This window comes from Leptonychotes weddellii, chromosome 16, assembly GCF_054177405.1.
Source record: "Leptonychotes weddellii isolate Sample4059 chromosome 16, ASM5417740v2, whole genome shotgun sequence".
In the NCBI taxonomy this organism is placed as follows: Eukaryota; Metazoa; Chordata; class Mammalia; order Carnivora; family Phocidae; genus Leptonychotes; species Leptonychotes weddellii.
Genome location: NC_138384.1, coordinates 36,176,933 through 36,200,000, shown reverse-complemented (window position 1 = coordinate 36,200,000; position 23,068 = coordinate 36,176,933). Strand labels below are relative to the sequence as shown.

At 39.6% G+C, this 23,068-nt stretch overlaps 1 long non-coding RNA gene across 1 annotated transcript in view; it reads right to left on the bottom strand.

Moving 5' to 3' along the window:
• Nucleotides 1-23,068, bottom strand: part of LOC145717569 (uncharacterized) — a 36,998-nt gene that overhangs the window by 1,213 nt on the left and 12,717 nt on the right. The window contains exon 4 of the long non-coding RNA XR_014140888.1: nucleotides 963-1,070. This is a non-coding gene — a long non-coding RNA (uncharacterized LOC145717569). The remainder of the gene's footprint in view (nucleotides 1-962; nucleotides 1,071-23,068) is intronic.

Sequence of the window (23,068 nt, the reverse complement as noted above, 5' to 3'; positions counted from 1 at the left end):
CCATCCCTCCCACCCCACGCCCCACTCCAGCAACCCTCAGTTTGTTTCCTGAGATTAAGAATTCCTCATATCAGTGAGGTCATATGATACATGTCTTTCTCTGATTGACTTACTTCGCTCAGCATAACACCCTCCAGTTCCATCCACGTCATTGCAAATGGCAAGATCTCATTCCTTTTGATGGCTGCATAATATTCCATTGTATATATATAAGAAGGGTCTTATTCTTATATCTTCACTTCACTGAATAAGCACTGATTACCTGCTACATAATAATTGTAATGCAAATTATTCCAGTGCCTATGAAGCACAAAACGGAAGATAAATGGGTGTTTGGTTTTTGTCTTTTGTTATTGGCTTATGTATGATATATATGACAGCAGTCTCCATCATGGCAGTGTGATGGGCTTTGGAGACAGACAAGAGTGATGTTGGCTGTATTTAACATAGCTAAAGCTCTGTTCCCCATCTGTAGAGAAGGTGGACAGTGCCTACCTCATAGAGTGGTTATAAGGATTAAGTAAACTGACATGAAGCTAGCATGGTGTCGGCACATGGGAGGCGTAAAAATAATTTGTCCATCCAAAAAGCATTTGCTACCTAGGACCCAATTCTTGGTTTCTTTTCTTTTCTTTAAGAGCGTGTGCATGCACATACTGGGCGGGCGGGGGGGTGGGGCAGAGGGAGAGGGAGAGAGAGAATCCCAAGCAGTCTCCACGCTCAGCACCGAGCCCGATGAAGGAGCAGGACTGACCTCATGACCCTGAGATCACGACCTGAGCCGAAATCAAAAGTCGGACACTTAACCGACTTGGCCACCCAGACACTTAACCGACTGGGCCACCCAGATGCCTCGTTGTTTTCTTTTCTCTTTGCAAAGGTTTTTGGGGAAACATCTGAGATTTGGAGAGGCAAGCACAATGTAGCAGTCTTTATGAAGACAGGGACATTTCCCCCCTCACCTCTGTGAATGATCCCATTTCTTCAGCCCAGGGGAGCTGCTTTGATGCCTGGAGGATTTGTGTTTTTGTAAACATCATGAATCAGCCCCCTTGGCTGTGGGATCAACTCTGCAAAGAAGAAGCAGAAGTAGTGTTTGTGCCGAAGGGCCTGTCCTCAAGAGACCCTGATGATGGTCAAGGGACCATGTTAGCGGTGCAGTGCCTCATGGTGGGGCTCCAGGAGCTGGCCAAGAAATGCTTGATGAGGGAGGCTGGAGACCACCTCAACTTTGCTGACTATTCTAGTTCGTGCTGGCCCTCCTCTTTCTTCTCGGTGGCATAGGATTTAACATTAAAATGCACACTGTGGTGCTTTTTGCTATTCTCCTGTCTGCTATACTCTGTTCTTGTCTTATAGAAAGAGAAGGTTCTGTTTTATGCACATAATGCTATGCCAGGTACTTATGAGGGGGGCACGCAGCCGGGGGGGCATGAGTGTCTCTGTTCCGAATGGGGATCCGGAAACGTCGGGGGGAGGGTTACACCACAACATCTACTGCAGTCCACCTCTTCCAGGGCTTGAATCCACTTATTACTTACAATAAATTAATCCCACCTGTGAAGAGCTTCTCCAGGATTCTGGATGGTCTCCTTTACTGGAAAGATTTGCCAGAAGATAGCTAGTAGACGAACTACAGTGCCTACTGCTGCAATTGACCTCAAGGCTACACCAGTATTCATCACCCGCCTCCTCTCTCATCCATGTTAGAGTTTCCTCACCCTTGGCTAGCACCTCTTCTGGTCAAAGTAGCTCACATGTCCAACTGACCCACACTTTCCACCTTGAGAAATCTGTACTCTTCATTACCATGCCTTTTTAAGCCTTGGCTACTATATTTGTCCATTTGCCATCAAGATTTGGCAGGGGATCATTAATGCAAAAGAAACACAGGATGAATACACCGGAAACTAATGAGATTGGTTATCTACAGGGTGGAAGGGAATTGGAAAGAGGGTAGAATAGATGAGGGGGAGAGTAAGTGGACCTTTTTGTATAGCTCTGACTCTGAGAACCACGGTCAAGTTTCACACACCCCAGAAATAAATAGTTAACACCAACCAGGACATGGGAGGAACTCAAAGTACAAATAGTAACCAGTGAACCCAACTGCACTACAAATGAATAACATAACCACACTGTGGCAAAGACAGAACCTAACCTGAATAACTTTAGAAAATAGTATTTTGATTGGATAAGGCTAACTACAAAAATAACTGTATGTAAATAATATGCACTAGTTACTAAATTTTTCAAAGGGTTATGGTAGTAATCGTGAAACTATTTTACGTACATGCTAGGACTGAGCAAACAAGTAAATACATTGGCATAATGAGATGGAGTTTCTCACTGTTGGAGAAAGAAGTTACAGATGAGGGGAAAGGAAGGATAGAATGAATCCTGTGGTGTTGGGTTGGAATCTGAGGTTATCAGGGTGAATTCATGATTTGTAGTATATACACAGATTGATAGATACAGAAATAAATACAGATGTGTGTAAGTGTGTGTGAGAATATAGTTATGTGTGTTCTCTAGCCTTATCCACTGAGAGGGCCCAAAAGCAAAAACACCCCAGTAGTAATGATCCCACCTAGAGAACAAATCATGGTTTCTAAATATCTTCCTTCAATGAACAGAACTAGGGTTCATTGGTTAAGCAGTTGATTCCACAATTGGGCAGGGAAAACACAAGAAGAATCTGGCACATCTCATGGTGCCAGGAAGTGAAAAAATGCTCCAAAACTGATGGAGACATATCACAAGAACTTAGGAGTTAATTTGAAGGAGTTCCCGATGGCCAAATTTGGGACAACTGAGTAACCAAATAAATAATAGTAATGAATTATAAGTTGCAGAATAAAATAAAAAGCTATGAGTTCATACCAACATAAATAGATAATTAAATAACCAAATAAATCACAGAAAAGAAACAGCTCTTCCTTATAACAAATTCCAATTACTAAATGTGGGAGGAATTATTGAAATAGCAAATCACCTTTAGATGAACACCACCGTAATAACTGTGATGGGAATGAATCATCAATTTATATTAAAATCAATGGGTGAAAGGATAATGAGAAACAGGATGGTTACATACTCTCAAAGTATCTCCCCACAAGATACCTATTAATTACAATGGGAAAATTAATAATCTTACATTGGAGAAACCTGGAAGATACCATCTTAACCAAGTTCTCAAAGTTACCATCGGCAGTACTAAGACATACTGACATCATGGACCCCTGTTACAATGCACCGAGAAAGGTACATGTCTCCTGTGGCATTCTTGCCAAAATGCATGATTTCAACCTCATTGTGAGAAAATGTCAGATAAACTCAAATTGAGGGACATCCTATAACATCACTGACCAATACTCTTAAAAAATATTAAGGTCAGGGGCGCGTGGGTGGCTCAGTTGGTTAAGCATCTCACTCTTGATCTCAGCTCAGGTCTTGATTTCAGGGTCATGAGTTCAAGCCCCGTGTTGGGCTCTGCCCTGGGCCAGGAGTTTACTTTAAAAAAAAAAAAAAGTTAAGGTCATGAAAGACAGGAAAAGCTGAAAAAGTGTCCCAGATTAGAAGAAACTAAGGAGACAGCTAAAGGTAACATGGAATGCTAGATTGAATTCTAGACCATAAAAAGGACATTAGTGGGGTCACTGGAGAAAATCGAATTGGGTCTATAGATTTGTTACTAGTACCATGTCAATGTTAGTTTTCTAATTTTGATCACTGTTCCATGGTCAGATTAGCTTTTGCTGGGGTTTTGGGAGTAGAAGCAGCCATTGTGCTGAGGAGACAGGTGCCCCTCCCTCATCCCCTGTACCACCCACTGCATTGCTAGGCAGATACCACTGGTTATCATTGCCAGAGAGGAGCCAATGGCCAACAAGAGGTAACACTTCCCAAAGCACAACAGACAGCAAGAACAATTTCCCTGATTAGCACCCAACCCCTGCCCCACGGCTCTCACAGAAGTTAGCAAGTTGCTTCCTTATGGGATAGGAACCTGCTACATGGAGGTTACTTAACTTTGACTCCCAGGCAAAAAAAGACAAAGGACACTACATCAAAAACTAATGATGTAATGTATGGTGATTAACATAACATAACAAAATAAAATAAAAACAAAATAAAATAAAATAAAATAAAATTGGAAAAAAAAAAAAGACAAAGAAGGGGCACCTGGGTGGCTCAGTCGTTAAGCATCTGCCTTCAGCTCGGGTCATGATCCCAGCGTCCTGGGATGGAGCCACACATCAGGCTCCCTGCTCAGCAGGAAGCCTGTTTCTCCCTCCCCGACTCCCCCTGCTTGTGTTCCCTCTCTCGCTGTGTCTCCCTCTGTCAAATAAATAAATAAAATCTTTAAATAAATATATATATATATACTATAAATAAAACTGGTAACAAATGAGAAACTAGAGAAATATTTGCAACATATAACAAGGTATCAATTTCCTTATCATACAAGAAACTCTTAACAATCAGGGGCGCCTGGGTGGCTCAGTCGGTTAAGCATCTGACTCGTGATCTCAGCTCAGGTCTTGATCTCAAGATCTTGAGTTCAAGTTCCACATTGGACTCCATGCTGGGCGTGGAGCCTACTTAAAAAAAAAAGAAATCAATAATCAGAAGATGAACGCCACAATATTCAAAGGTAGGGGATATCAACAAGCATTTCACAAGACATACTAATGGCCTGAGACATGAAAAAATATCTTTTATTAAACAAATGCAAATTAAATTAATGAGATACCATATTCTCTCTATGATTATAAATAATCAAAAAACATGTTACTAAATGGCATTAGCGAGAAAGTAAATTGGTCAGTGGGAAAGTAATTTTATAAAATCTTTCTGGAAGACTATTTGGCAATTTGCAATAAAAACCCTAGAAGTGTGCATACCCTTTGACCTGATCATTTCAATTCAGTCATTTATTCTAAAAGATCATCACGCATGCCAGCAAAGATACAAGGAAGTACATTGTATCATTGTTAACAATAGCAGCTAAAGAACTTATTTATTTATTTATTTTTTTAAAGATTTTATTTTTTAAAGATTGGCAGGGAGAGACACAGCGAGAGAGGGAACACAAGCAGGGGGAGTGGGAGAGGGAGAAGCAGGCTTCCCGCCGAGCAGGGAGCCCGATGCGGGGCTCGATGCGGGGCTCGATGCGGGGCTCGATGCGGGGCTCGATGCGGGGCTCGATCCCAGGACCCTGGGATCACGACCTGAGCCGAAGGCAGACGCTTAACAACTGAGCCACCCAGGCGCCCCACTAAAGAACTTATTTAAATGTCCATTTGAATTAGCCCCAACCAGTGGTGACCAAATTCTCAAAGCTCAACAAGAAGAAATGAAGGTGATGCTTGGAAGAAAAGATATGCCTGACATGGGTAATTGCTTAAAGGAACAGGATGACGACTCGGACTATTACTGGATTTTTTGTGTGTGTGTGTCACCTTTCTTTCTTTTGTCTTTTTATCCCTTGAGGAACTGAATGCCTATTTGTATGGATTGCACTGTAATTTGACCATTAGTGCACAGAACTCTATCCATCCCCACCTGATCTCAGGTGTTGATTAAAAATGTTCTCCTCTGGGCTGTCTGTTGTTTGAACAAAATCAAGATTAATTACTTGTGTTCCTTCTTTCAAAAAGAGATACACACTTAGCTTTGGAAGAGATATATATATTGTAAATTATATATGATATTATGTTACCATTTATTGACTGATTTTATACATATATGTTATATAAAGTTTGTATATATGGTTTTATATATGTAGTTGCAGACTCTCAAGTAAGAATTGTATACTTCTAAGTTAATTTGACCTTATAAAGATGAATCTTATTAGCTTCATTCTTCTGTATAAATTAAATTGATTGATACCTAGTCTTATATAAGTGTTTTTGTTCTTAACAGGGATTTATACTGTGAAATATATATGATTCTAATGATAAAATTTTTATTAGAAAGAGTTGAATAACTTTATAACAATAAAATATTATATTTAATAAAGACTGTATTTCTAGAAAGCATATGTTTGCTTATATTATCTGTAGTACTGTATTTGAATGTTGTAGGGTCAGAAACTTATAAAAAAACAGAATTATAAATACCATAGAAAATCATAAAAAGTCACCAATGGGTGGAAGCAACCCAAATGTCCATCAGTGGGTAAATGGAAAAATGAAATGTGTTATATCTATACAATAGAGTACTCTGCAGCCTTAAAAAGAAAGGAAATTCTCAGTCAATCAGAGAAAGACAATTATCATATGATTTCATTCATATGTGGAATTTAAGAAACAAACCAGACAAAATCAGAGAGGGAGACAAACCATAAGGGACCCTTAATCATAGGAAACAAACTGTGCAGGAGGAGGTAGGGGGATAGGGTAACTGGGTGATGGACATTAAGGAGGACACCAGATGTAATGAGCACAGCGTGCTATATAAGACTGATGAATCACTGAACTCTACCTCTGAAACTAATAATACCTGAATTTAAATAAAATTGAATTTAAATAAAATGATGAAAAGAAAGGAAATCCTATAAACATGCTACATGGATGAAACTCGGAGATATGACGCTAAGTGAAACAAGCCAGTCACAAAATTACAAATACTGAACTATTCCATTCCATGAAGTATCTAAAGGAGTCGAATTCATAGATACAGGCCATAGGGTGAGGGGAAGAGGAGAAAGAGTAATTGTTCTATAATGGGTATGGGTTCCAGCTCTGCAAGAGAAAACATTCCGGAGATCTGTTTCACAACAATGTAAATGCACTTTAACTCTGCTAAACTGTACATTTAAAAATGGTCAAGATGGTACATTTTATGATATGTGTTTTTTTCACCACAATAAAAACATACAGCCTTCTTTAGTTGCCAAAAAAAAAAAAAAGAGAGAGAGAGAAAGAAAATCACAGATGATGCTGACCTTCCAGGCTATTACAGGAGCTATTTGTTCATTTATTTAAAAATCTACAGTCCATCTGCTATGTGCTAGGCACTTTGCTCAATGTTGGTGTGAGATGGTGATTAGGAAATGATCCTTGCTCCCAAGAGTTTTCGGTCTAGTTGGAGACAGAAATAAACAGTGTGATATGGTAAGTACCACATAGTAGGGATAAAGTACCAGGTGCCAGGGAAACAAAAAGAAAGGGGCCTCATCGGGTCTTGGAGTGGTAGAGGTCAGAAAAGTCTTCCCATTTTTCTCCCTGGAGTGCGAAAGGTAAGAATGAGTGAGCCGGGTGAAGGTGCAAAATGAAAGACCAGGGGAGGCACAGAGAGCCAGTCAGGGACAGTGAGAAGCAAGGTGTGACCAGAGCCTGGGGTTGGAGAGGGCTGAGGAGATTAAGGAGACTGACAGTGGAGGCCTTGCCAAGGAGTTTGGATCTTATCTTGAGATCAATAAGAAGTCATGAAAGCCTTTGAAGGAGAGGAAGAATGTGTCCAAATTTGCATCTTAAAAGGATTATTCTGGCTGCTACAGTGAGAAACAGATTGAAGGAGAGCAAGATCAGAGGCAAGAATATTAGTAAAGATTTAACAGGTAACAGGTGACAGGTGACAGACTGAGAAATGAGTGGGAGGAGAAGAAATGATGAGTTTAGACAACTTTTTCTACAAGTGTGGCTTTGAGCATGCGCGCGCGTATGTAAGGGTGAGAGGGACAGGCATGTTTAAACACAGATAGGGAGGACTGCAGGAGCTATTCCCTAAGGGGAAGGGAGGGCATGGGACCACATCTCGCTTAATAGAGCCTGGGAGGGAGAGGGCAGGACCGTCCTCTCATTTTAACAAGAGGAGAAGAGGAAAGAATAGATTTAGGGGCAGGTTTGTAAGTTTGCCATTAAAAAGTTGAGAAGTTCTCATATTATGGTTTGTTTTTACTCTGTAAATTGGAAGGAATGTTCATCCCCCAGGAGTCAATGGAGAGACAGTGGTTTACAGATATGGTTTTTTTTTTTTTTTAAGATTTATTTATTTATTTATTTGACAGAGAGACAGAGACAGCAAGAGAGGGAACACAAGCAGGCGGAGTGGGAGAGGGAGAAGCAGACTACCCAGCTGAGCAGGAAGCCCGATGCGGGGCTCGATCCCAGGACCCTGGGATCATGACCTGAGCCAAAGGGAGACGCTTAATGACTGAGCCACCCAGGTGCCCCTACAGATATGTTTCAGTGTGAAATTGGAGCTAACAAGAATAGGAAAGAGAATTGACTCCGGAAAAGTGAAATGTCAGAGCATCATGGGGCCCAGAGGAAGCTGGAGGCTATAATTCTGTCCAGTGTATTTTTGTGGTTGTTTCTGTGAAGGCTAGCACCAAAGCTATTTCTTTAGAATCTGACCTACATGCTCTGTCTGACCTCAGCATATCTAGACTCAGAAGACCTTAGAAGGTACCCTCTGAATTCACTACAGGCTTAGGAAAAAGTACTCAAGAGATTCTTATCCTACCCAAAAAATCAAAATATACCCTTAAGTCATAGCTATTAAAGCAGCTGTGATCATTGTAATGTCTTTACTACGGGGACCGAATCCTCCAAATTCATTCTTTAAAATAAAAAGTGAAAAAATGAGTGATAATATTCTTTTGCTTAAATTGGATGGGTACATATTCTGATATTCGTTATGCCAAGTGTTAATTTATAGCTGCTCAGTGTTTAAAAAACACCAAAATAGAAAGAAAAAGCATTTATATGTCTAGTAACAGCACTGAAATTTGGAAAGTTAAAAGTTAGAAATATAAGGGGAAGAAAGCACAAAACCACATTTTTAATGGGATATATTACTATGCCTCTTATTTTTTTTCTGACAGGTCAAGCAGATAAATATTTCAAAGGCATGGCACTGAAGGGGTCTAGGTGGTTAAATAGACAAAAACTTCAAAGCAGCTAGCTATTACAAATATGTTCAAAGAACTAAAGGAAATCATACTTAAGGAATTAAAGGAGAGGATGATAGCAATGTCTCATCAAATAGAGAACAGCAATAAAGAAACAAAATTACTTAAACAGCAATACAGAAATTCTGGAGTTGAAAAGTACAATAATCAAAATGAAAACTTCACTAGAGAGACAGGCTCAACAGAAGATTGAGTTGGCAGAAACAAATCAGTGAAATTAAACATAGATCAATGTCTATCTATAGAGGGTAAAAAAATAATAATAAAGTAGAAAACAAAAAATTAACAGAGCCTTTGAAAAATGTGAGATGCCATCATATGCACCAAAATACACATAAAGGAATTAGCTGAAAGAGAAGAAAGGAACATTAAAAGTATTTGAAAAAACAATGGCTAAATCTTCCCAAATTTTATGAAAAACATTAATCTTTGTAGCCAAGAAGGTCAACAAACTCCAAGTATGATAAACAAAGAGATCCACACCCAGACACATCATAGTAAAAATGTTGCAAGACAAAGACAAAGATAAAATCATTAAAGCAGCAAAAGAAAACAACTCATCCCATACGAGGAGTCCCCAGGAAGATTAACAGCTGACTTTTAATCAGAAAGAATGGAAGCCAGAGATAAGTGGGATGATATATTCAAAGTGATGAAAGTGAAATATTGTCAAACCAATAATCTCATATCCAGTAAAACTATCTTTAAAAAATGAAGGCAAAATAAAGACATTCTGAGATAGACAAAACCTGAGACAATTTGTTGATAAGTCCACTTGACTGACAAAAAATATTCAGGCAGAAAGTAAGTGACCTCAGACAATAATTTGAATGTGCGTGCATGCACATGCACACACATACACAGAGCTTCGGTAAAGGTAATTAGGTAGTGATTGCAAAAGACAGCACATAATTATATATTTCTTCTCCTGTTTTCCCTAAACTGATTTATAAAGCAATGTGTATGTAATTGTATTGTTGGGTCTATAATACATAGAAATACAATATATTTGACAATAACTTTACATAGAAGGAAAGTAGGAGCAAAGCGATATGGGGATAAGGAAAGGACACAAGGTGATAATCTGAAACTACAGTAATAAATGAAGAGAACCAGAAAGGGTCAATAAGAAGGTACTATAACAACTCTAAAAATATACACAGTTGACCCTTGAACAATGCAGGGGTTAGGGGGCATTGACCACCCGTGCAGGTGAAAATCTGCATATAACTTTTAACTACCCCAAAACTTAACCACTAATAGCCTACTCTTGGCTGGAAGCCTTACTGATCACATAAACCATTGGTTAACACATATTTTGTATGTTCTATGTAATACCTACAATATTCTTACAATAAAGGAAGCTAGAGAAAAGAAAATGTTATTCAGAAAATCACAAGGAAGAGAAAATACATTTGCAGGACTGTACCGTAAAAAAATCAACATATAAGTGGACCCATGCAAATGAAACCTATGTTGTTCAAGGGTCAACTGTACTTGCTTTCCTTTCTTCTCTATTTCTTGAAAATACGTGAGACTACCTAATGCATTAATCATAACAATGTATTATTGAGTTGTTAACATATAGAGGAGTAATATTTATAACAATAATAACATAAAGAGGGGGCAGAATGGAGCTTTTTAGGATTAAAGTGTCTATTTCACTGGGACTAAGTCATTATAAATCTGAAGTGGATTTCACGGTTAGGCTGAAATTAGAATACGGCGGTGGTTGCACAACCTTGTGAATACACCAGAAAACTTTGAACTGTATGCCTCAAAATCAGTGAATTGTATGAAATGTAAATTGTGTCTTTTCTTTTTAAAAGACATAGACGATCTGAATAACAACATATAACTGTGACATAATACATAAAATATATTGGTGCTTTATTGGTCAAAGAACATGCATTCTCTTCAAATATCCACTAAGCCTTCACATACACACAAATTTACATTAGGCAATAAAGAAAATGTGAATATATTCCAAAAAAATAGAGCTTCTATTGTCTGCAATGCAATAAAACTAGATATTAAATAAAAGGATCAACAAAATAATCAAATAACTTACAAATCAAAAGAAAAATTATCTTTAAAAAAATCTTCTGGGTATAATAAATCTTTCAGATGTAATAAAAATGGCAGTTTCAGTTATGCTCGGAAAATAATTATGAGAACAGCATGAAATAAATTTTGAGGATATGGCCAAAGCTTTAGTTACTCAAGAAAATTTATAGTTTTAGGCTTCAGTTCAAGATTAGGCTTGTATTATTGGAAAAGAATAAATGGGCCATCATTCAGTTCTGGGAAGTAAAAAGGGGATTTCTTTATCCAAAGCCTGATATTTACAAAGTTGCTCAGAGAATCCAAGATAATCATAACATGAAAATATGAATGGCCATGGATGATGAATTTGCCATGGTCAAAACTAATTCTCCCTTACACAACTCCTGACCCAACAGGGGAGCGATTTTGCCTTTCGTGTGACACTTTTGAGGGGTCAGTTCTTTGGGGGCAACGGACTGGCATACACATACAATAAATCTAACCTGACGTGAAGTTGCAAAAAAAGGGACAGATTTCACACAGTCTGTCCAAGTCATATTGATTCCTTGTATCACAAGCAAAGTCCTTGACAGAGGTGGATGGGGCAAGATTTGGAAAGGTGACCAACTGAGGAAGGGAAATCGAGGGATAAAGGAGACTGACATGGAACAGAATGAGTTTAAAGCAAAGGGAAACTCTGGGGGGAAATGAATAAAGTTTCCTCACACTGCCACAGTCTAAGGGGAAATCCATAGAGTATCATCACGCACCATAAACAGAACCTCGCCCATCAACACCTGACACATTCTTTGTTCATTTTAAGAACTGTGCATGATTGCAATTTCACCCCAGGTTTTCTGAAATAGAAAACAAAATTGACTTTCCTGAATTATAAAGCAAAATATAAGCGAAATGCTTGTTTAATATTCAAGGCAAAGCCCCAGTCATAGCTTTTTTTCACTCTAGTATGAAATTTTGGTTCCTGTTTTAAGGAATTTTAGACTCACTCCAATTTTTTGTGGGTGTTTGCGCGTGCTTGCATGTGATACTCTTTATCCTAGGATAATGAGAACCTCCCACAAATTAACCGTTCGTCAACAATTGGTTGCTTAGTGTGAATTTATTTTTCAGACTGCTTTCAGGGTGAAGGCAAGAGGCTGGGGCACTTTGGGACTAGCCCTGCATCAGAAGGGCTTGGTGCTGGGGCTGAGGGCTGACAGGATGGGGGGGGCAGGGGTCGGTCCTTCGTGGCCCACTGTGCACTGGAAAATGGAAGATCAGCCCTAGACCATCCTAGTCTGGCACTTATACTCAGGCACACAAGTCCAAACACCGATTTCCCTTGAATCATCAATGATCATCAGGTGGAAGTCCATCTTTTGGCCTGCTCTGTCCAGCTTTTGTACTAATATTACCTTACTTTCGTGGCTCATCTCTCTCTCACCTTATGCAGGGCATCCTCCTCGAGACCAGCTTCTCTTGACCATAGCTGATCGTAGGAAACACGGTTGGAAGATGCCCCCTTGGCAACAGTACCTGAGCCCCACAGGGAGAGCTCTCTTGCCTTTACAAACCACCCAATTCCCACATGGAATTATCACGGAGCTGGCTGCCAGTGTCAGGATCCAAAGTCTGGATTGACAAGCAGTTTTTTTTCCTTGGAGCCGTGAATTCCAAACTTCTGTGCCAAAGAAAAGATGCATCTGATAATTCCTGGGGCATGTCATGGCCTGTGCTAACATTTCTTCTTGTATTTGTACTCCAGACCTACATAGCAGTAACTCAACTTTGACTCTGACAGAGTTTATGGTTTTATTTTTCAACCTGGTATACCAGGTCTTTTTGTGGGGTAAACTGAAAGGGTTTGGCTCTCAACCGTGATAGACGTATGGCTGTCACATTCTAGCTTTTAGGTTTCAAGGTCATTTTTTCCCCTCTTTTTCTATTTTTAAAGCTTATCAATGCATGGAAAAATCAAGTGTTTTTTAGGTTACCTGCAAATATGAGTCATAAACCCTGTGTTCATTTTCTGATGCATGCTCTAATGCAGTCAATTAATTCCAAGTGGATGTCCCTGGGCATGGGGTGATCTTTCCAATGGCCGACGGTCACTGGCCTTCAGCTTCCCGTGGATCATAAACTGAAAGGAACCCACCCCTCAGCCTCATCAGGTTCAGTCACCCATGGATTTGTGAAGCTGTACCATCCCTGGGACCTTCCCAGCCTTGCTTTCCCCAGCTGTGGGATTTTCTAATCTAATTGGGGGTACAAAAAACACTAATACAGTTGGATAACCCAACTAGTGTATTTTTTGTTTCAAGGTACTACCTCAGGATTTTAAATGTTTTACATCAGATATTGAATATTTAATACATGATTAAATTGATGAGTCACTAACAAACAAAACTTGATTTCCCTCGGGGGGTGTGCCTTCCCTTCTTGTAATTCACCCAGTACATATATCTGTCATGGCCCAAAAGGGTGTGTGCAATTATTTCAGTGTGGGAGAATTTCAGATGATTAGCTACAACCTCAGTGTTTTGAAGGTGTGACTGTTGTGGGTAAAGCCAGATAATTAATTAGATTTGAACAATCTGTGTGCCCAATGTCTGTCCTTGAAATTAAGTGAAGCTCTTCCAAAAAGAAAAAAAGGAGAAGAAGAAGAAGAAAGGATTACTTATGTCCTTTGGAACATAAATCAAAAAACTTTAAAATGTTTCAATAATTCTTAAAATGTCTGTAATTGCCCTAGTTCCCTGTGCTTAAAGGGATTTATTAAGAATTATTTTCCCATGACAACTTAAAATAAAAAAAAAAAAAAACCTGAGTTGAAAAAAAGGAACTGGAATAATTGGCTTTGATGAACTCAAATTACAGTTGCACACTGTAGTTACGGGTGCAGAGTTTAAAGGGGCAGATGTGCTCTGAAAATATACTCTGTGAATTAGCACATCACACTGTGCAAGGGAATGAACAGTGCTGGAGCATGCAGCCTTCATTCACCCAATAAATGGGTCATCCCGGGCTTAATTCTTTGATGGTTTCAGGACCGGCCAGAGTGATGTGGTTTTGCAGATAAGATCTTGTGCTCTGGGCCAAAATATAGGAAAGCCTCTCCCTGCATCATCCCACAGAGCAAGACCGGCAGGGTACCCAGGGCCCTGGTGTTGCCCTCCTTACTACCCGAGCCCGAGCCCTGCTCAACCTGGAGGGCCTGAGGTCGCTCATGACTCCGTAACTCCTGGTGGCTTCTTGTGTGATTACCAAGCTTCAGGAAACTTCAGAGGAATACAGAGTTATTAGGTAAGAATCAGACACACTCCAACTGATGGAGAAAGCATCTGAGTAAGCGAACAACCATTCCCTAAAAGCAGACTTCACCCTCTGATTCAGTGATGGGCGTCCCTAGAATGTTTTTTCTCATGAACGATACCCATCCACGTTAAGTTCCGGATAAAGGGTAAAGGAAAAAACACACCTTTCCAATCAAAACTGGACGAGGAATTTAAGACTATGTCAACTGCAAAGGGGTTTGTGGGAAGATCTTATAGACTCCCAGACGTGGGAGGGGATGAACCTGTTCTCAGGGGCCTTTGTCACTGCCTCATCCCAGAAGCAGCCAGTCAAGACGTGGCTCCTTTGGTTTGACCTCCATCCCCCATCGTCATTGATGCCTACAAGTGGCCTGCCATCCTTGTGTCACTCACGCAAGATCCAAGGTGCTGGCCATGGGCCCCACGCTTGGCTGTCCCATCCCTCCTCACATCCCACCAGCATCCAAGAGAGGAAGGATTTGCTTCTCCGGCTTCCACAGAGGCTGGTGGGCAGCAGGAGGCAACGGCCCCTACAGTCACCGCCGAGACCACACGGTGGGGAGAGGTCACTTCTCATGAAGACTGAGGTGCCACTGTGAGGGGACACAGAAGCTGTCCAAACTCAACCCATGGCCTTGCCTGGCTTAGAAGGCAAAGGGGCACTCCATGATTAGGGCCAGGAGCCCAGCCCATGAGGGTTCCTCCCTCTTCAGAACTCCCCTAGCATCCATGTGGGTCCCACTCCTCCGTTCACATGGTCTCCCTGGGGTTCATGAGTGCCTCCCAGTGAGAGGGCAGGCTTCTTAGAGCAATCTCCAAGGAAGCCGGCACAGTGCTAAGAACATAAAAATTACTCAAAACATATGTGTTGACTAAGAATATGAAACCAATGACATATGTGAATATCACGTGAAACGGCATTGGGCGCCCTTCTGGAGAGCTAGCCAGCGTCTGGGGATAGACCGTGGTGTTGAACAAAACCAGATTATCATCTGAAATCCGTGTGACCTTGGGCCAGTTCGTTCTCCTTTTGGGGCCTCAGTCTCCTCATCTACAGATGTGGATGGTAACACTATCTTGAAGGGTTGTTGGGGAAATTAGAGGTCTGGCACATACCAGTCATCCTCTACATGGTCTTACCAATCATAATTGGACATGCACTCTTCATATGGTGTTCCTCAAACAGACACTTCATGCCGTGATTAAAGACAAATGTGTTGTGTCTTTGAGTTCGTCTTTAGAGAATCTTCAATTAACCCCAAATTTGCTTTGCATCATAGAGGATGCATGTTTACATACGTAAGTTTTTTTTTAATTTCCAGAATTTTTATACCTTCATATTAGATTAGTATTTGTTAATAATAATGTATTTTATTTGTTTTTTTAAAGATTTTATTTATTTATTTGACAGAGAGAGAGACAGCAAGAGAGGGAACACAAGCAAGGGGAGTGAGAGGGGAAGCAGGCTTCCCGCTGAGCAGGGAGGCCGATGCGGGGCTCGATCCCAGGACCCCGGGATCATGACCTGAGCGGAAGGCAGACGCTTAAAGACTGAGCCATCCAGGCGCCCCAATAATAATGTATTTTAAACGGCGTTATAAAAGGATAAGGTAACGTAACCTGATCCTGTCTCTGGAAAATATGTTACCATATCCTTTGCATAATAGCAAAGACTGATTTTTTTTTCATTGAAGTAAAATTGACACACATGTTAGTTTCAGGGGTACAGAGTGTGACTGGAAGGGTCCATACATTAAACTATGCTTGCCCCAAGTGTAGCTACCTTCCGTCACCATACAACACGATTACAATACCATTGGCTCTCCTCCTTACATTGTACCTTTCATCCTTGTGACTGATTCATCCCAAAACTGGAGGCCTGTACCCCCCCTTCCCTTCACCCTTTCTCCCCATCCCTCACCTCCTTCCCTCTGGCCACCATCAGTTTGTTCTCTGTATGTAAGGGTCTAGTTCCGTTTTTCAGCAAAGGCTTTGTAATCAAAGTTTTCCGTTCAAGATGAGGCAAGAAGATTAGGAGGCTTGGCACTTGGTTAATGAAGGTACTGAATTTTCAAATTGTCCCTGAGCATTTATTGAGTGCTCGTTACGTGCAAGGCTTGGTCCTAGGCATTTAGTATGTACCAGGGAACAAACCGGAAGGAGGTCTTTGTCTTCCTGGGGTCACATTCCTCACTGTATTAAAAGGTGGTAAATCTTGGGGGGGTGGGAGGGGAAGAATAGTAAGGAGGAAAGGTGGTGGCACAGAGTATATTTAAGTAGGATGGTCAGGGTAGGCCTCCGTGTGTGGGAGCAGATTTGTAGAGTAATCAAGGTAATCAACTCCCCCGCCAACCCCCACCATTGTGCCAAGACAACACAATTATCTAGAATGGCTTTCTACAGGTGTCTCATTACTCTGAGAGCTGCAGGTTCATTTTTCCTCTTAGGACGTGCTATTGTAGATATAATCACAGTTGTTCTTTGGGGAAATGTCTTCTCCCTTCTCCCCAGCCCTGCTTTGCAAGGATTATGTACGGATATGTGCTCAGAGAGACAGTCCGACTTAGACTAAGGAAAGTCCTGTCTCTTGACATGAAATTTGTTCCTTCAGGGAGCTTTTGTTTTTTTTTTTTATTTGAAATTTGAGTAAAACCCACCCAAGTGACATACTGAATGAATTATGTTTTAAAAGGGGCCTATCGGTCCAAAACGTGTCCGAGCAAAAGTGAGTGGGACGCACCTGGGAATAGAGTGTGTTTTCTCCTACGGATTTAGGAATCACCATTCTACTTCCAAAAGCGCCCTTGACCCCTGCCAGGATTTTGCTCTCCTAACCCGGAAAAGCAAAAGAGTCGTGTGGCCCTGGGCCAAGGAGGCACCTGTGTAGGAGGACATCTCCACCTGCAGTTCTGGGGTTTTTATAAAACTGAGATTGTCATGAAAATAATTCTGGTTTTGGATACAGAATTGAATGAAAGGAGCCAGATTTGAATTGAATGAAAGGAGCCAGATACTCCCAGAATCACATGAGGAACACAGATGCCAAATCTTAAGCATTCCAAAGGTAACTCTCCAGTTAGCTCAATTTTTTTTTCCCTGTTATATCAAAACTAGAGACCTCCAAAGCCGAAGCTTCCAGCGCTCAGCTCTACCCTGTGGGGTCAGGAAGAGGCAGGGAAAGGAGGGCTTTGGGAATGAGGCTGCAAATTAATGCCCAAATTCAGCTGAATAATCAGTTGGGAATAAAGAATCTAAGTCCTTAAGAGGGATCTGTGCTGAAAATTAGTTTTAGATCCTTCGGGGATGAAGACGCTGCCTGGGTGAATTTGTTAGACTCTACTCTTGTCTTGTTTACCCAAGCTCTCTTCTCTCCTGAATCCCGTCTCAAAGCCATCATAAAAAGTAGTCCCCTTATCTAAGCTCCTCTTTCTAAGAATAGTCAACTTAATATTCTTTTGTCCATGGGAGGTATAGTCTTTGGGGAGAAATTTCCCAAACTTGCTGAGGAACTGAATTCAAAGTGGTGTGAGCAGCTGGGAGAGAATAATGCCAATTTGTCCTTGTGGCCTCCTACCTGACATGGACAGGAAACAGGGACGTGGTCCTTGTCCTGATAAAGGTGGCTTTTTAAAATCCGTTGCAGAGCAGGATCAGTTGGGTTAGGGGCTTGATCTTCATTACTGAACTAATATACCAAGGAAAATTGTACAAACCTAAGTGCCCACTCAATGAAATTGCACCAGGCGAGCACCCAGATCAAGGGACAGAAGCCCCCTTGTGTTTCCCAACCCCTCGTCACTCTCCATCTCCCTCCTGGAACACCATGGAGTAGTTCTGCATATTTTTGAACTTAGTGTCAATGTGCTGAATGTACGCTTTTGTATCTGGCACCTTTCATTCAACGTTATGCTCATGAGATTCATCTATGGTGGGAGTGCCAAGAGATCGTTCATTTTTATTATTCTATAGAATTCTACTGTATGAATATGCCAAAATTTATCTATCCATTTATCCACTGTGGATATTTGATTTGTCTCCAGTTGGGAGCAGTTAGGAATACTTCCATGACCATTCTCATACATGCCTTTTGATATGCCCGTGTCTGCATTTCTATTGCGTATACACCTAGAAATGGAATCATCCCTGGGCCTGTGTCTGTTTGGCTTTAGTAGATGGTGCCCAGCCATTTTCCAAAGGAGTTAGATCAATCCACACTCCCAGTATATGAGAGGTTCAGCTGCTCCAGTTTATGGGCTCAACTGTATCCTCCTAAAATAATTCATACATTGAAGTCCTAACCCCCAGGATTTCAGAATATGACTGTATTTGAAGACAGGGTCTTTTTTTTTTTTTTAAGATTTTTTTATTTACTTATTTGAGAGAGAAAGAGAGAGGGAGAAGCATAGGGAGAAGCAGACTCTTCACTGAGCAGGGAGCCCGATGCGGGGCTCGATCCCAGGACCCTGAGATCATGACCTGAGCTGAAGGCAGACACTTAACCAACTGAGCCACCCAGATACCCCTGGAAACAGGGTCTTTAAAGAGGTAATGAAATAGTCATCAGAGTGGCCTGGGATCCAATATGACTGTCCTTATAAGAAGAGGAAATTAGGACACTGATATTTACAGAGGAAGACCATGTGAAGACATAGGGAGAAGATGGGCCCCTACAAGCCAAGACCTTCATAAGAAGCCAATCCAGCTGACACCTTGATCTTGGACTTCCAGCTTCCAGAATTGTGAGGAAATAAATTTCTGTGTTTAAGCCACTCAGTCTGTGGTGCTTTGTTACAACAGCCCTACCAAATGAATATACTCCGCTCTACATCCTCACTAACATGTGGTATCGTCAGTCATTTTATTTTAGCCATTCAGTGGGGGTGGGAGTGAACAGTGATAATTCATTATCCTGTTAGTTGCATTTCCCTGATACCTGATGAAATAGAGCAACCTTTTCCATGTTTATTGACCATTTGGAGATCCTCTGGTGAACTGCCAGTTCAAATCATTTTCTACTGGGATGTCTTTTTTTTTTTTTTTTAATTTGTGAGAGTTCTTTATACATTCTGTTTGTAAATGCTTTGTCAGACATAAGTCAGCAAATATCTTCTCCCATTCTGCAGTTTGCCTTATTACTCTTTTAGGAGTGTCTTTGGATGAGCAGAAGTTCCTAATTTTAATATAATCCAATTTATCAACCTTTTAATTTATGTTTTGTGTTCTGTTCGGGAAAGCTTTGTCTATCTCGTAGTAATGGAGATCTTCTCCTGTATTTTCTTCCAGAAGCATTGTTCTAACTTGTACATTTAAATCACCAGTATGACAAGAATTCATTTTTATATATGATCTGAGGTAGTGGTCAAGATTCACTGTTTTTCCTATGAAGATGTCCAATTGATCTAGTACCATGTATTGAAAAAGCCATTCTTTCCTTACAGCTCTGCATTTGTCACATTTATCATAAATTAGGTATCTGTGTGTGTGTGTGGATTTCCAGATGGTCTGTCCTGTTCATTGGTCTATCTTTGTGCCAATGTCACGCCATCATATTGTTGTATCATTATAATAAGTCTTCATACCTGACAGTATAAATCTTCCAAATTCATTCTTCTTCAAGGCTGTCTTTGCTATTTTTAGCACTTTGTATTATATAAATTTGGAATCAGCTTGCCAACTTCCCTAAACACCTATTGGGATTTGTATTTGGATTGTATTGAATTGGAGGAGAATTGACATTTACAAAATTGAGTTTTCCAGTTCATGAACATGGTATATCCCTACACTTATTTAGATCTTGGTCATTATGTATTATCTTTTTTCTATATTGCTGGATTTAGTTTAATAATATTTTATTCAGGATTTTTACATATAAATTTATGAGAGAGATTGGCTTATACTTTTCTTATACTATCCCTGTGAGCTTTGGAATCAAGGTTATTTTGGCCTCATAAAAGTTGGAAAGTACTTTCTCTTTAAGTAATCCCTGGAAAATAAATATTTATTCTCCTTAAATGTTTGATAAAATTCACTAGTAAAGCCATCTGGACTTGGAGTTTTCTTTGTGGGAAGGTTTTTAATCACGAATTTGATTTATTAAATAGATACAAGATTATTCAGACGTTTTCTACTTTCTTCTTCGTCACTCTTGGTAGGTTTTTTTTTCTAATTTCATCTAAATTTCCAAATTCATTGTCATAAAAAATTCATTGTTTATCTTCTTATTTTTAATGTCTGAAGATTGGGTGTGATATCCTCTTTGTCAGTCTCATATTGGTAATTTGTGATTTTTCCTTCTTCTTGATCAGTCCTGCCAAGAGTTTATAGATTTTAATATTCTTTTCAAAGAACTAATTTTTATCTTTCTTTAGTATACATTTGTTTTTAATTTCATTGTTTCTATTCTAATCTTTATAATTTCCTTCCTTCTACTTTCTTTGGGTTTACTTGCTGTTTTGCTTTCCTAGCATTTGAAATGGATACTTATTTCATTGATTTTCAGCCTTTTTTTTCCAACATAAACATTTTAAGCTATATATAGAAAGCACAGTTTTATCTTGATCCAATCATTTTATTATGTCATATTTTTGTATCATTCAGTTCAAAACATTTTCCAATTTTTATTGCAATTTCTTCTTTGACTCGTTAGGTTTGGGGTTTTTTTAGAAGCATTTTTTTAATTTAAATTCAATTAGCCACATATAGTACATCATTAGTTCAGATGTAGAGTTCAGTTATTCATCAGTTGGTTTTTAAAAGTGCTTCTACATTTCCAACATTTGGGGGCTTTGGCATTGTTTTTTTATTATTGATTTCTAGTTTAATTCCATTATAGCAAGAAAACACATCCTGTATGATTCCAGTCTTTTAAAATTTGGCCCAAGATATGGCCAATTTTGGTAAATGTTACAACATTCTTGCAAAGAATGTGTATTCTTCAGATGTCAGGAGCAATATTTTATACATATATTAGATTAAGTTTATTAATCCTGTTTACATATTACATATTTCTTATTGGTTCTGTATGTCCTCTCAGTTAATGAGAGACATGTGCTAAAAATTTCTCACTATGAATGTGAATCACCTTTTAGTTCCATTCATTTGCTTTATACATATTGAGGCTATGTCACTAGATGCATACAAATTTAAATTGTCATATCTCCTTGGTGACTGACTCTTTTCTCATTAATCCTCTTTTGGTCTAGTAATGCATTCTGTCTTAACATAGAGTTTGTCAATAGAACTGCACCCAATTTGTTTTGGTTGTTGTTTATAGTGTCTATATTTCCCATCTTTTTATATTCAGTTTTTCTAAATCCTGTATTGAAAGTGTGTCTCTTAAGCAGCATTTTTTGTGCTCTATTGTTCAATCTGATCATCTTCGTCTTTCAACTGGAATACTTAATTCTTTTACAATTTTTGCAATTAACAACACATCGAGATTAAAATCTACCATCTTAGTATTTGTCCCCCATTCATTCCATTCTTCTATGCTCATCTTTTCAACCTTTTTATCTTCTTTTTGATTAATCCAGCCATTTTTATCAATCCTTTTTCCCTTCCATTAACTTGTCAAATACATATAATCTTACTCTTTGACATCTGAAGATAACAATATGCATCTTCTGCTTATTAGAGTCTAATGTAAATTTGTTCATTTATTTTTTCCTGGATGGTTAAAAATAAATTTTGAGTTCTTGAACTCCCTTGTTTTCTGTAGTACTTTCTTTGGCCCACCTAAACCCCCTTGGTGTTTACCATTTCCATGCCTATTGGCTCAACATACAACTTCTAGCATCCATGACTTAACCTGGTTTGAGCACTTTTTTGGATGCTGGGTGCAGAGGAGGCTGAAAGTGCCAGGAAATTTAAAACTCCCTGAAGTAATCCTCAACCAATTACTGACCAGGGATAGTGGGCAAATATCCTAGACTCTTTGCCCCTCAAGTGGGATTAACTCAGAGGTGCTTGTTCTCCTCTGGTCCCAGAGTTTCTAAGCAAGATTAAGCTCCAATTACACATAGTGATAAATGGCTGGATTATGCACACTTCATTCTTTCTTTCCCTTCCCCACCTCACTTCCCCAGTCCCACAGTGATATTATCTGGGTAAGCTTCCCGAATCAATTATTTGAACTCACATCTTTGTTTCGGGTCTGCTCTGATAAATATCCCTCACACCTTTCATGATATTGTGGCCATATGTTTTTTATTCTATGTGTATATAAAACTCATCAGTCATTATTATTTTGTCTTATGTAGCCAGTGTCCACTTAGATGTACACACACATCTCTCTCTGCCACTCTTTAATCCTTCCTGAATTTCCACCCTTAACTGTGGGACTATTTTTCTTGTGCTTCTTGAATTCTTACCTTTTAACCATTTGTAGTACAGTAAGTATACATGTGATTAATCCTCTCTAAACATTTGTCCAAACATTTTGTGTTGTTGTTTGTCTAAACATTTATTCACTTCAGCTTCATTTTGGAAACATATTTTCATGGGAAGTGGAATTCTAAGTTGGCAATTATCTTCTTTCAGCACGTTAAAGATATTATTTTAGGGTTTTTTTTCTGGCTTTTATTCTTTCTATCAAAAACTAAGCTGTTGGACCATACAATCCAGCAATTGCACTACTGGGTATCTATCCCAAAGATACAAATAGGAATCCAAAGGGGTATGTGCACCCCGATGTTTATAGCAGCAATGTCCACAATAGCCAAAACTATGGAAAGAGCCAAGATGTCCATCGACAGCTGCATGGATAAAGAAGAGGTGGTATATATAT